At 35.4% G+C, this 13,774-nt stretch overlaps 4 non-coding genes across 4 annotated transcripts; 2 read left to right on the forward strand and 2 right to left on the reverse strand.

Moving 5' to 3' along the window:
* The first annotated feature begins 10,295 nt into the window (after positions 1-10,295).
* On the forward strand, positions 10,296-10,411 carry LOC141327213 (U5 spliceosomal RNA). The gene has a single exon (XR_012354522.1). It is a non-coding gene; the product is annotated as a U5 spliceosomal RNA (small nuclear RNA).
* A 995-nt stretch (positions 10,412-11,406) lies between these two features.
* Positions 11,407-11,488, reverse strand: trnas-uga (transfer RNA serine (anticodon UGA)). The gene has a single exon. It is a non-coding gene; the product is annotated as a tRNA-Ser (tRNA).
* Positions 11,489-12,060: 572 nt separating this feature from the next.
* Positions 12,061-12,132, forward strand: trnag-ucc (transfer RNA glycine (anticodon UCC)). Its single transcript has one exon. It is a non-coding gene; the product is annotated as a tRNA-Gly (tRNA).
* Positions 12,133-12,235: 103 nt separating this feature from the next.
* On the reverse strand, positions 12,236-12,307 carry trnad-guc (transfer RNA aspartic acid (anticodon GUC)). The gene has a single exon. It is a non-coding gene; the product is annotated as a tRNA-Asp (tRNA).
* Positions 12,308-13,774: the final 1,467 nt, after the last annotated feature.

Here is a 13,774-nt window from a genome sequence, read left to right on the forward strand (position 1 = left end):
AAACCATTACAGAAGGTATTTAAACAACAAAAAATCATGTTCAATAATTACAATTACTGGATGAGTGCAACTGACAAACATGAAAAATAAGAATTACTGATTTTTTTTTTAAATTAATGAATGAATTAATATATTTATTTATCTATTTAAATTGTTTATTTTGGAGGGTAACATTTATTTATTTTTTATTCTAAGTAACAGTTGGTAAACAATAAATAAATATAAACATTTGCTCACTGTCGTAGAGTACAAAGGGTTCATTTGACTTCACTACTAGGACTTAGTCTGACTTACAGTTCTATGAATATACACAGTTGTGGTCAAAAGTTTACACAACCCTTGCAGACTCTGCTAAATGTTTTTATTTTATTACTTTTTTTAACCAAAATAAGAGGGATCACACAAAATGCATTTTATTTTTTAGAACTGTTCTAAAGTCCCAAAGTAAAACATTTTGCATCAAAGATGTTTACATATAGTCCACAACACAAAGTAATAGCTGAATTATGTCAGAAGCTTCAGAAAAAAAAAAAGAAAAAAAAAAACTATATGTTTCCCAGAAGACAAAATTACTACCCAAAGAGTTTATGAGACCTGTAGAATGTAGATGTTTATATGTTTAAGAATAGTGGACAGTTTAACTACTCAAGACAAATAAAGGGAAAAAAAGGAATTTACAAGATTTAACTCAATAGCGTGTGTCCTGAATGGCGTATGACAGTAAAACCTGAATTTAAAATGTTAATTTGGGAATCATAAACAAGACACACTTTTTGAAGTTGAAATAGAATACTGTATTGATTTTAAATAAATGCATAAGTTTGAATGTCAAACTATTTATTTTAAACTACTTCTTGCATTGGTTTAATTTTCAATAGTATATGTTCTATTATAGTTCTGTGACTAAAACTACCATCAACATGTTTTTCTAGAAACCAGTTACAAAACACAGCCTTTGAAGTTAGGATAGAAGACTATATTGATTATAATTAATTTATTATTTTGAATGTCGAAACAGCAGTATGTTCCTCTAGGGGGCAGTAATACAGGACTCTCTTTTAAAGGTTTCACAAGCTATATTTTAATATCAATAGCGTGACTTCTGCATCACTTTTGACAATGAAAACTACTGAAAAATGTTCTTTATGAAATCTGTAACAAGACACACCCTTTGAAGCTGAGACAGAAGCTTGTATTTATTTTAAACTAAATTATGTAATGTTTCATGTTCAATAGAATGTGTCTTATTATAGTGACATGATTGAAACCACCACCAAAATGTTCTTCTAGGAATCAGTAATAAGACACACCCTTAAGATTTGAGGAAATAAAACTGCAATCATTTTAAATGAATTTATTTACAGATTTGAATTGAATTCAATAGCATGTATCCTGATTTACATATGACAGTAAAACTTGCATGGAAATGCTCTTTTAGACCCAAGGAACAAGACACAGCCTGTGAAGTCGAGACAGAAAACTGTATGCATTTTAAATGAATTTATTTAAATAGTTTGAATGTCAAACTCAGTCGAAACAGCAGTATGTTCCTCTAGGGGGCAGTAATACAGGACACTCTTTTAAAGGTTTAGCAAGCTGTATTTTAATATCAATAGCGTGACTTATGCTTCACTTTTGACAATGAAAACCACTGCAAAATGCTCTTTATGAAATCTGTAACAAGACACAGCCTTTGACGTTAGGATAGAAGACAGTACTGATTTTAAATTAATTTTTAAGTTTGAATGTCAAACTCAGTCAAAACAGCAGTATGTTCCTCTAGGGGGCAGTAATACAGGACACTCTTTGGAAGGTTTCACAAGTGATTTTTTAATATCAATAGCGTGACTTCTGCATCACTTTTGACAATGAAAACCACTGCAAAATGTTCTTTATGAAATCTGTAACAAGACACACCCTTTGAAGCTGAGACAGAAGCTTGTATTTATTTTTAAGTAAATTATGTAGTGCTTTCATGTTCAATAGTATGTGTTCTATTATAGTTACATGACTGAAAACAACACCAAAATGTTCTCCTATGAATCAGTCATAAGACACATTCTTTGAAGTTAAGATGGAAGAACATATGTACTTTACATTGATTGACCTACTCGTTGATATTTTAATATCATGTGCTGTGTTGTAGTTTTGTGAATAAAACCAACATTGAATTGTTGGTCTATGAACCAGTAATAAGACACAGGCTTTGAAATTGAGCTGGCAAAACTGTATGTTTCAAGAATGAATGTGTTAACAGATTCAAATTGAATTCAATAGCGTACATCCTGATTTACATTTGATAGTGAAAGATGGCTGTAAATATTGATCTTTGAACAAGTAACCAGACACACCACCTGGAGTTTACATATCAAACTGTGTGCATTCTAAAATTAATTAATTTAAACTCCTGAATGTCAAATTTGGTCAAAACAAGTTCGGTATCTTCCTCTAGGGGGCGGTAAACTGCACAATATTTGTCATGCTTTAGGAGCTTTTACTCAATGGTTTCATTTCAATAACTTTTGTTGCGCTATAGATCTGTGAATAAAATATATATCTAAATGTTCTTTTATGAACCAGTAATAAGACACAACCCTTAAATTTGAAATTTATGTTTTATACATTTCACAAGTGAAGCATTTAGATGAAATAATTGTGCTTTTTGCTCTGCGTTTTGCACTTTGCAGACGGTCCCTATCCTGCACTATTACATTATAAACTCTATCAGTTACAATTCCTTAAGGCAGATTAAAACAAATAAAACATATTGTGTGTTCTCTTCTACATTTGCAAACAGTTAGAACATAATATGTTTCTTGTCATTGTGCTCAATCGTTAAAGAACTATTGAAGATTTCCAAGGCTGAATCTCTGACAAATGTAAAACGTCAAACGTCGAACCAACTTTATATCGGTTTAATAGACTAATTTTAGAAACAAATGTATGGGCTTTATAATAATTTTACAACTTTCAATGTGTGAAATAATACACATCCATTAAACAACATAACCTTTTGAGATAAAGCTACCAAACCATCTGTAAAAATATCTAAATATTATTCCCTGTCATGCACAAGACAGAATACTCCTTAATTATTTTTATATACACTACTAATAATAAAAGGAATATTCTGAAAAGAAAACTAGTCTTGTGCATGACAGGGAATAATATTTATAGATGTTTACAGTTGATTTGATAACTTTATCTCAGACCGTATGTGTGTGCATATATATATAAGCCTTGTGCAACGTAAAGGGCATATATGTTATAACATAACAGTCTAAAGAGTTTGATTGGTTTTCACAAATAAACCTAACTCAGTTTTTCTTTCATGGTAGATCAAGATGCAGAAAAAAGTGCTGTTCTTCATAGGGAGAATGTGCATTATACTAACTGTCTTAAGGACTATGAATTCGTGCCATGATGAATTGATACCAACTACAATGAGGGTAAGTATGCATTTTTGTTCTGCATTCATGTTTCATTGGGTATTAACACTTGAATGCATGCTTGTTCACTGAGTCAGATTGCTCCTCCTGCTCAGACTAGTGAGTAGTGTTTAGGATAGTACATTGGTTTGGCATGTCTGTGGGATTTAATTAAGTTTTACTTATATAGCTAAAACGAACTAAAAAAAGCACAGAATTAATGTATCCAATCTCTGCGATCTTCAGGGTTAGGCCACATGTTTCCAAACAGGATTGGGGCCATTCATGAATTGAATTGAGAATGAATGGTAAATTCCAGTTCACTTCCTGGAATGGAATTGGATTTGGAATTGGAATGTCAGGAAACAGAATTGAAATCAAATAAATTCCACTAAATTCCACTTGTGTTGCTAAATAAAATAATTTGAATTGATTTGCTTTATAGTTTATAGTACATCAAATATTGTAAATCACATAAACAACAAACATATAAAAGAAATACAAAGTACTGTATGTTTAGTATGTTAAGCATGATCATTTCACATGCCACATTTCAGGAAATGATGATAATTCGATGCAATAGAAAGTGAATGAAATGCATGAATGAACATGATTCATTTGTGAGTTGAGACATATCTTATGTGGTAATCATATATTGAATGTATAGTACATCCAGAAACGTATCACCACTGTCATTCAATTATTACAGTTTTTTTTTCAGTCGCTAACAAGCGTTTGTCCAAACAGTTGTCACATTTTCAAAACTCTAAACACAGCATCTGTCTTTTGTGGCCATACCATTTACACATTTCATGTCGTTTTCACCCAATATGGAGTCAGTGAACACATTTCCACAATGCTTACATTTTCTTAACAGACAAGCTATACCTACCAACAAAGAGGAGTGCAGTGAGAGGAGCAGATGCAGTGAGAGATGCAGTGAGAGGAGCAGATGCAGTGAGAGGAGCAGATGCAGTGAGAGGAGCAGATGCAGTGAGAGGAGCAGATGCAGTGAGAGATGCAGATGCAGTGAGAGGAGCAGATGCAGTGAGAGGAGCAGATGCAGTGAGAGGAGCAGATGCAGTGAGAGATGCAGCGATGTGTGAATGGTATGGCCACAAAAGGCCGATGCTGTGCTAATCGTGTTTAGAGTTTTGAAAATGTGACAACTGTTTGGACAAACGCTTGTTAGCGACTGAAAAAAAACTGTAAGATGGTCTCAAGGTATACAGTGTGTAAATGTAAGCATTTTAAATCTATGACAGGCAGGAGAAGGAAACATATGGCTGTTTTAGTTCCTACTAACACCAACACTATACTATTACTAGCATATATTGTAAACTCTGAAATGACTGATGGTTTTGTATGTTGTATTTCCATCTGCTGCACTATCCAAACCAACTCCTGATACAAGTGCTGGATTGAAGGCATCACCAGCTGATGGTAAAAACACTGTAATCTAGATCATGTAATCAAATGTTGAGTTAATTTTGGTTGCATAAATATAATAATTGGTCTTTTTACGTTTGTTTAGCTCCAGCCTCTCCAGGCCTAAAGGGGAAGACACCTGTGGCTCTTCCAGCAGAACTGATGTTCCTAGTGAAGGAGACCTCAGCAGAGAGGCCTGAGTCAACTCCAGGTATGTTTTCATTTTAGTGTAGGGCTGATGATCAGACAGGGTTTCCGCGGGGCATTAAAAGTATTAAAGTCAAGAAAATTACATACGATGTAGCCTAGTTAAGCAACATGAGCGGACCAAAAGAGAGTGCTGTTTTCAGAACATTACCACGATTGCAGATTTGTCATTCAATTAACAAGTATTAATTAGTGTTTTGTTACAGAATAAATCAGAATCAAATTTTTTTAGTTTAATAATTTGAGTCAACGAATCATTGATACATTCATAAAGACAGACACTTGATTGATTCTTGAATGAATCAGCAGAAAACTATTTAAGGGGAAGATATCACGAATATGCTGATTTAAGTAAGGTTAGAAGGGATGCAGTTTAAATTATATAGATTTTCTCACATATCCAAGACTATCATCATTGCATTGTCAAATTCAATGGCACTTAATTTAAAACATATAACCGGTCAAAGTTTGGGATCATTAAGATTGTTTAATGTTTTTGAATAGTCCATATTATATAATATGTAATATATATAGTATAATATAATATTTAAATTTATGATACTTTTTATGTGAATGCATTTTAAAATATAACTTATATTATATGTGATTGTATTATGTGATTCAATTTGAATTATAGCTTCATAATGCCAGTCCTTAGTAAAGTCACACTAAAATGCTGATTTGCAACATTTCTAATGATCAATATATACACACACACATATGTTTTTGCTTCACAATTTTGTTGAAATCATGATACATTTTATTTTTCAGAATTATTTGATTAATAGAAAGTAATATATAATATTTCCCAAGGACAAATTAACTTGATCAAAAGTGAAAAGACATTTTTTATGTTAAAAAATATTTTATTTCAAATGAATGTTGTTATTTTTTAACTTTCTATTCATCAAAAAAAAAAAAAAAAAATGTATCATGATTTCCACAAAAATTGAAAATTAAAGGGAAAAAAATGTGTTCAATATTAATAAGAAGAACCATGGATAATGTTTGAGCACCAATAATCATAACAGAGCAGCAAATCAGTATATTAGAATGATTTCTGTAGATCATGTAACACTGAAGACTGGAGTAATGATGCTGAATATTCAGCTTTTATCACAACAATGAACTACATTTTAACAGATACTAGCGTAGAATTTTTTTTTTTTTCTTTAGCCTTGGTAAGCAGAACAGAATTGTTTTTAAACATTAAAAACCATTGACCAGTTATATATTTATGCGCGTTTCTTCAACTAAGCTGAAGAAAATAAAAATGTGCGAAAGTCACATTACACAGACCCAAATAGTTTGTCAAGTTTTAAGGTCTGAAACTTAGATTACAAGAGAAATTGTTTATATTTTACTATTTTTTTTGCAATGAACAACTGTAATTTCCACCACATCACAATATACAGCTGTTGTTTAAAAATAGAATAACTTATGTCACTCAGGAATTGTCTTAAGATCATTTTTGTAACTAGTTTTACCATTATTTTTTTTTCAGATTGTAAAATATTTATACAGTTGTCAACAAGACAAATTAACTGCCCTAAGGTCCAGATCATGAACTGTACACCTGTCACACTCTGAAACTAAACATTGGTTTGGGTAAGATCTTATTAGATAATAAATAACTTGAATTTTTATATTAAGTAGAGCATGATCTCATAAATTGTGGATGAATGTTTAATGAGTGATGAGACCTTTTGAAATATTTAAAAACAATGTGTGTGTTGGTGGAAATGACATGAAATTAACGTAATTGTAGGGAAGCTTCATACCAATGCTGGAACATGACTGGATTGAAACATTTGCAGTCCTGCAAATCTACTGTCGATCTAATCCATATTAATTGTACTTTGTAACCATGAATGTCATTTGCACCACAAAGGACAGTGTGGTGGAAATGACATTTCTGTAGATTATTTGTGGAAAAAATGGAAGATAGCTTCACTGATTGGCTTTGAATTAATACTTAGCATTTCATGTATTTAAAATACTCTTATTTACCTAACATTTTTTGCTTTTTAATAGCACCTTTGAGGGAACAGCATGTGGTGGAAATTACACATAATAAATATATTAACTGATCAAGCAATATTTACTTTGATGTTTCTTAATTTGTTGTTGCTTGATGTCACTCAACATTTTCATAGAAACACACAGTGTTGTGGTGGAAATGACACCAAAACTGTGCGACAGCTATATTTTGTATAAAAAGTAATTCTGACAGAGGTCTCGAATTAAATACTATAATATTTTTTTTATTATTTTATTAGTGCTTAATTCAGGTACATTAATAGTTACCAGATATGTAATATTTATAAACTGTATTTTCATTGTTGAAGTTTAAAAGTCTGGGTGTGCAACAAGGTGACCTAAAAGGAGGTTGAAAAGTATGGAAAAATCATAATAGTAAAGTAGTAAAAAAAAAATTTAAGGTGGTTTTAATTTTAGCTTAACAAAGGAAGAGGAATTTGTCAAAAAAAAAAAAGACCAAAGAACAAAAAAAGTACCTATAAGTTAAGAATCACCTTTTTATTATATATTTATGTTAAATATTTATATATGGGTCGTGCGTGGCAGTAAAAAAATTAAATGCATTATAAAAAGTATTACATTTGATTTGATGAGACCAGCAGAAACCCTGTCAGATTTAGTTTAGTATCGTTATCACAAACACAACCAAAATTTGTCATCGTACTATGATGCTAATAACCTGTTCAAATGCAAAACATAAAGACTGTCCTTTGTTTCAGAACTCTGCACAAGTGCTGCTGGCACCGCTTCACACAAAGCACTTGCCTTTGAGGACAGTGGTGAAAATGGTAAGAATGAACAACATGTAGACAACCCCTCCATTTTGTAAACTTCTCTGACACTAAGATGTTGTCTTAACTCTGCTTTAGTCATTTTATTTATTTCCATCATTTCCATATTAACTCTGCAATTTATATTAACCATGTAATTAATTATTTTTACCCTGTCCATTTTTTTTTGTCTTTCTTAAATCTTAAACTTCTTTTTAATTCCTAGTTCCCTCAGCTCAGCCACCCGTTCTTGTTCTTCTGCCTAAGCATGACCATGACATGAGCAGCTGGAGCTGTTCTCGAGCAGGCCGCCTGTGCAGATTCTGCCACATAGTCCTTAAACAGGGACCAAACAGCCAACACATCCATACGGCCATCCCTGGAGTGGCAGGAAAATACATTTACTGCCCAGAAATAGAAATAGAAAATAGAAATTCTAATTGTAATCATCCATTATTTTCATGTTGCACCATTCTGTTGCTCCATCCATTCCTTTCAGTTACATTTTAATTGGTCATTGTTTTTGTCCTTAACATCCATCCTAGCACATAAGACCTAAACGGAGCATATTCTGGTAAATTGCAACTGTTTGTAAAATGTGTACTGATTAATCTAACTGATTGTTATTTGCTTGTGTACATATCTAATTGACCTTGTCTTTGCAGCAGCTATAATTTCCTTGGTTATACTTGTGGTTTTTTTCTTCTTCTTTTTTTGTTTACACTTGTTTTAGAACTCTCTAAATTCCACTGAAGGCATGTTTGAGTCAATTTAATAAAACAGATTTTAAGTAAAGAACTTTTCTCACCTGATTTAATCTTCAAACACTATTTGGCTTATCATCAATTAGAATAATGGGTTAAATTGTTTATTTTGTAGATACATTTTTGAATGCAACATATTATACTGATATTACATACTTTATGGTCATTCTCTATACAGAAAAATATATACACATTTCAGGCTGAACTGATGTAGATTTTAACATACCTCTCATGTGAAATTTTGAATAACTAGTTCAGCACCTTTTAATCCACAACTCATGTCAATATTATTTTTATGTCATATAAATTAAAATGTTGTTTTTTTACTTTTAAATCTTTTGTTAATTTGATGTTTGTAGATTAAAACCTGACATTAATAAATAGCATTTATTTCTGCTTAATTTTGTCTGAGCTAAACTGGCCAATAAACACACATTTACAAAAATAAGCAAATAAAATTAATAAAGTAGAATTGCAACTAAAATACATCACACTTGTTTGTACCCACAAAAACATGTAAACTTTAAAAACAAATTTACAGGATTTACAGTTGCAAATTATATATATATATATATATATATATATATTATATTATACTATACAAATACATAAAAATTAAATTATGTTGCTGCCTTATTTTGTACATTTGGAATTTGCAGAATAACATGACAAATATATATTGAATTTTGAATAACATTTATAAAGTTCAGTATTTATATAGTAAATACAAAAATAAAATATATGAATATATAAATATGTTTTACATATAAATATATATAATATAAAATATATTTATTAACATATGTCAAATAAAACATTTATAAACATTACATGACAAATCAATTTTGAATTTTGAGTGAGATTTATATATGTTTTATTAAATCTGATGCTGTCCAAGGTGCTGATTCAATACTGTAGCTACTTTGGCCAATAACCACACATAAAAGAAATATAAATAATTGTTTCATGTAAATAATGATGTAACGTTTTTACTGGAAGGCTGTAGGGTGTCTTTTTGTGTATACATTTGCTTTAAGTTCACATTTGAGCAGAGCGCAAAACTGCAGTGAGCGGGATTCGAACCCCGGTCCAGACGTTTACCCCAAATAATGTGAAAAAATCTGATTGGTTGTCGGTGTAATTCAAAACCTTGGACAGCGGCAACAAAGCTTGCATTTCATTGGCTGTCAGCGTGTTCCAACTATTCACGGCTGGCCCCCGCGTGGCAGGCGAGAATTCTACCACTGAACCACCAATGCTCAGCTGGGAGAACTTCGGCCTTCACATTGCCCTGGATTTAGTAATGGTGCGTAACTGTTACACGTCAAATCCAGGGAAAGGGGGGTTGGGTCAATATGCAAAGTTTGGAGCTCCTTCTAGCAAATCAGGCTTGGCCTTCAAGGCTCATTTTAAAGAATCCCACACACATGCAAACACACACCCCTTACTTAAAAGAACTCTGTTCCTGCATTTGCCCGGGAATCAGAGCCAGGCCTCCTGTGTGGCAGGCGAGAATGGATGATGGAAGAGACTTTTTAACTTTTACTCCTCCCATTTGGAGTGAGGGGGAGATGAAAATCTTATCGGCACCCTAGATTACCCTTTGTGAGCACAGTGGTTTACCACAGGGAGTGCACATGCTCAAGCGCATGGGCACGCAACTCGAGTTTCTCTTCATAGACGCATAAATCTTTCGCCTTTTACTAAAGATTTCCGTGGAGGGGAACCTTTCCGAGTGACCTGTATTTTTGGGTGCTCTGCTCACAGCAGAGCTGCACTGCAGTTTCAATAGCAGACTAAATCTGACCACACACCAATGTGCATTGGAGCAAAGCGTGCTTTCTCGTGGACCGTGTTTGCAGCCTTTGCGCTTCCTGTGTCGCAAGTTCACGTTTTTTTTTCAGCCAGCATGGAAAGACAGCGCTCTCATGACATGATGGGATCCAAACCTTGGGCTTCAGCTACTTTGGCCCTGTCAGTGACTCATGTACTTCCAGCATTCTTTTCTGCTCACAACAGAGCTGTATTGGAGTGTCAAGAGTGAATCTGGCCACCAGCCAATGGGCAGTGGAACGAAGCGCGCCACATCACGTCCTGTACTCGCGGCCTTTGCGCTTTCTGCAACGCAACTCCAAATTTCTTTAGCCAGCATGGAAAGACAGCACTCTCTCGTACATGACGGGATCCAAACCTTGGGCTTCAGCTCCTTTGGCCCTGTCAGTGACTCATGCACTTCCAACATTCTTTTCTGGCCACGAAAGCCAGCGTCCACCGCCTGAGTTGGTGGTATAGTATAACTTGCACCGTACCCGGATGAAAAATGGAGGTGGCAGAATGGAACTCGGCATTGTATTCACCCGCACAAAAAGCCTGCCGTGACACGGATTCAATCTGGGGTTGCTGCAGCCACAACGCTGAGTGCCACAGACTATTAGGGCAGAGACAGATAGGCTCCTCCTGGCAAGTTTGGAACAGTGACATTTAAAGAATGGACTCTTTTCACAACAGTTTGCTAACATTTATTCAGCCTGGACAGAAAAGTAAATGGTGCAAGAAGTTCATAATGAGCAGTATTCTTTTTCACTGTTATATCAGAGCACCTAAAAGCTCTTCCATTGGACTTGGTTCTTTTGAAACACTGTTTGAAAAGAGATGTGGGGAGACCAGTTGTCGTGCAGCAATTGGAGTTAGAGGGGAAAAAATGCAGCTTCCAGGAAAAGCTGAAAAGGCACAGTTGCTGTCGCAAACAGCCAAGACGTCAAAGGGCTTCGTAGTCGGCAGGGTTCGAACCTGCGCGGGTAGACCCCAATGGATTTCAAGTCCATCGCCTTAACCTCTCGGCCACGACTACGTCTGAGGGTGGTTTGTATGCTTTTAGGTTGGCTAGATGTGGGCAGCAGAGAACAGCATGCACTGCACCCGGATGAAAAATGGAGGTGGCAGAAATGACCTCTTCTTTTTTAACTTTTACTCCTCCCATTTAAAGTGAGAGGAAAGGGGGGGTTAAAATCACGTTGACAGGTGTCGGCACCCTAGATTACCCTTGGTGAGCGTAGTGGTTTAGTGCAGCGAGTGCACAAGCCCAAGAAGGTGTAGTAAAAGTTTCCGTGGAGAGGAGCCTTTGCGGGTGATCTTTGTTTTTGGGGTTCCTGCTTACAACTGAGCTGTATTGGAGTGTCAAGAGTAAAACTGGCCACCAGCCAATGGGCAGTGGAACGAAGCGCGCATCACCACGTTCTGTACTTGCGGCCTTTGCGCTTTCTGCGTCGCAGCTCCAGATTTCTTTAGCCCGCATGGAAAGACAGCATTCTCTCGTACATGACGGGATACAAACAAAGATGGCTTCAGCTCCTTTTGCCCTATCAGTGACTTGTGCATTTCAAGCATTCTTTTCAGATGGTTAAAAGCTGGAGTCGGGCACTTGCGTTGGTGGTATAGTGGTGAGCATAGCTGCCTTCCAAGCAGTTGACCCGGGTTCGATTCCCGGCCAACGCATTTGTTTTGGCTCTGGCTGACGTTGAAGCAGAACTCCTTCTGTGACCTCTGTCAGCACCAAAATCTTTTGGATGAGTCATTCAGCAGCAGCAAAGAACTGGGTCTCCCCGTCGGGGAATCGAACCCCGGTCTTCCGCGTGACAGGCGGAGATACTGTCCACTATACTAACGAGGAGCCGTACCCGGTGTTCTTGGCCCCCAGCCGGCTTGACTTCACCGACATCAGCATAAGGAGCCACTACTCCATGAAAAAACAAATCAACCTGCCTTGATCTTATTGAGTCTCCCAATATCTTGAATGCTACACATTACAGGGGGTCCTCATTTGGACCACTTTACTATTATTACTATTTTTTTTTTTTACTTTTCATAATGGGAACATGGAAAAAAAAGGATGGGAAATCATGTGGCAGTAACATCGCATTTACGTGGAACATATCGCCCACTGCTAGAATTCTACCACTGAACCACCAATGCTCGGAAAGGAGGGAGAACGTTTGGAATTAACACCGCATTTACGAGTATATTGCCCACTGCTAAACTTCGTCAACCTATAGATAAAGTGAACAAGTTTTTTAGGCATTTGACGAATATAGACGGACTAATGAGTTTCTGAAAAGACGCCGCAGGGAACGGGGGTTGGTCGGTGTGCAAAGGTTGGAGCTCCTTCAAGTAAATCAGGCTTCATTTTAAAGAACCTTACACACATGCAAGCACACACACACAACTTAATTAAAAGAACTCCGTTCCTGCATTGGCCGGGAATCGGACCCGGGTCTCCCGCGTTAGCTAAACGGCCCTAAACCGTTTCCCATTCATTCTCAATGGTAGTGCTAAACCACTACGGATGCAATATTCTTTTGTCCACTGACGCTCTAGTGGCGCTCTTCCGTGTTTCGCCTCCCCGGGAAGTTTGAAGTCGCCATTTTCATACCAACTCGGAGCGTGAAATACACTCAGTGAAGATCTGCCTCGTTCATTTTATTCAGCACATCTGTCAAAGGTAAGCTACTTTATTTATATTTATTACCTTATAGCTTACGTTTTTGGTGCCGTTAATAATAATATCCAATTAGTTGTTGAGCGAAAACGCCTGCTTCGCTCCATTGGTCGTCACTAAACTTTACGCTGTCTGCTTTTGTTTACTATTATATCATCAAAGGTTGATTTGCACACAAAGTTATGAATGAACATGATCGTTTTATATGTTCATGTGTACAGTACTTATGTCATTCGGTTAAACTATCTGTTTAGTTACCATGACATCACTTGTTTGGCCTGTGGTAAATACGAGCTAAATAATGAATGAATGTTTTTTTTTACGTTTATGTGAATGGGTTTCATTCGGTGATGTTAAATAAGCTATGTGTGGCATAGATTTCAGTAGTAATGTGTTGATAACTCGCAGATACACATTGCACTGTCTAAGGTAGCTTACTGCTGTAAATCCTTTGTGCAAATTAGATAAGGTAGACTTTAATATATGTCCTTTACGTTGCACAAGGCTTAATAGCCTAATTTTAGAAACAAATGTATGGGCTTTATAATAATTTTACAACTTTCAATGTGTGAAATAATACACATCCATTAAACAACATAACCTTTTGAGATGAAGCTACCAAACCATCTGTAAAAATATCTA

Source organism: Garra rufa, chromosome 2, assembly GCF_049309525.1.
Source record: "Garra rufa chromosome 2, GarRuf1.0, whole genome shotgun sequence".
In the NCBI taxonomy this organism is placed as follows: domain Eukaryota; kingdom Metazoa; phylum Chordata; class Actinopteri; order Cypriniformes; family Cyprinidae; genus Garra; species Garra rufa.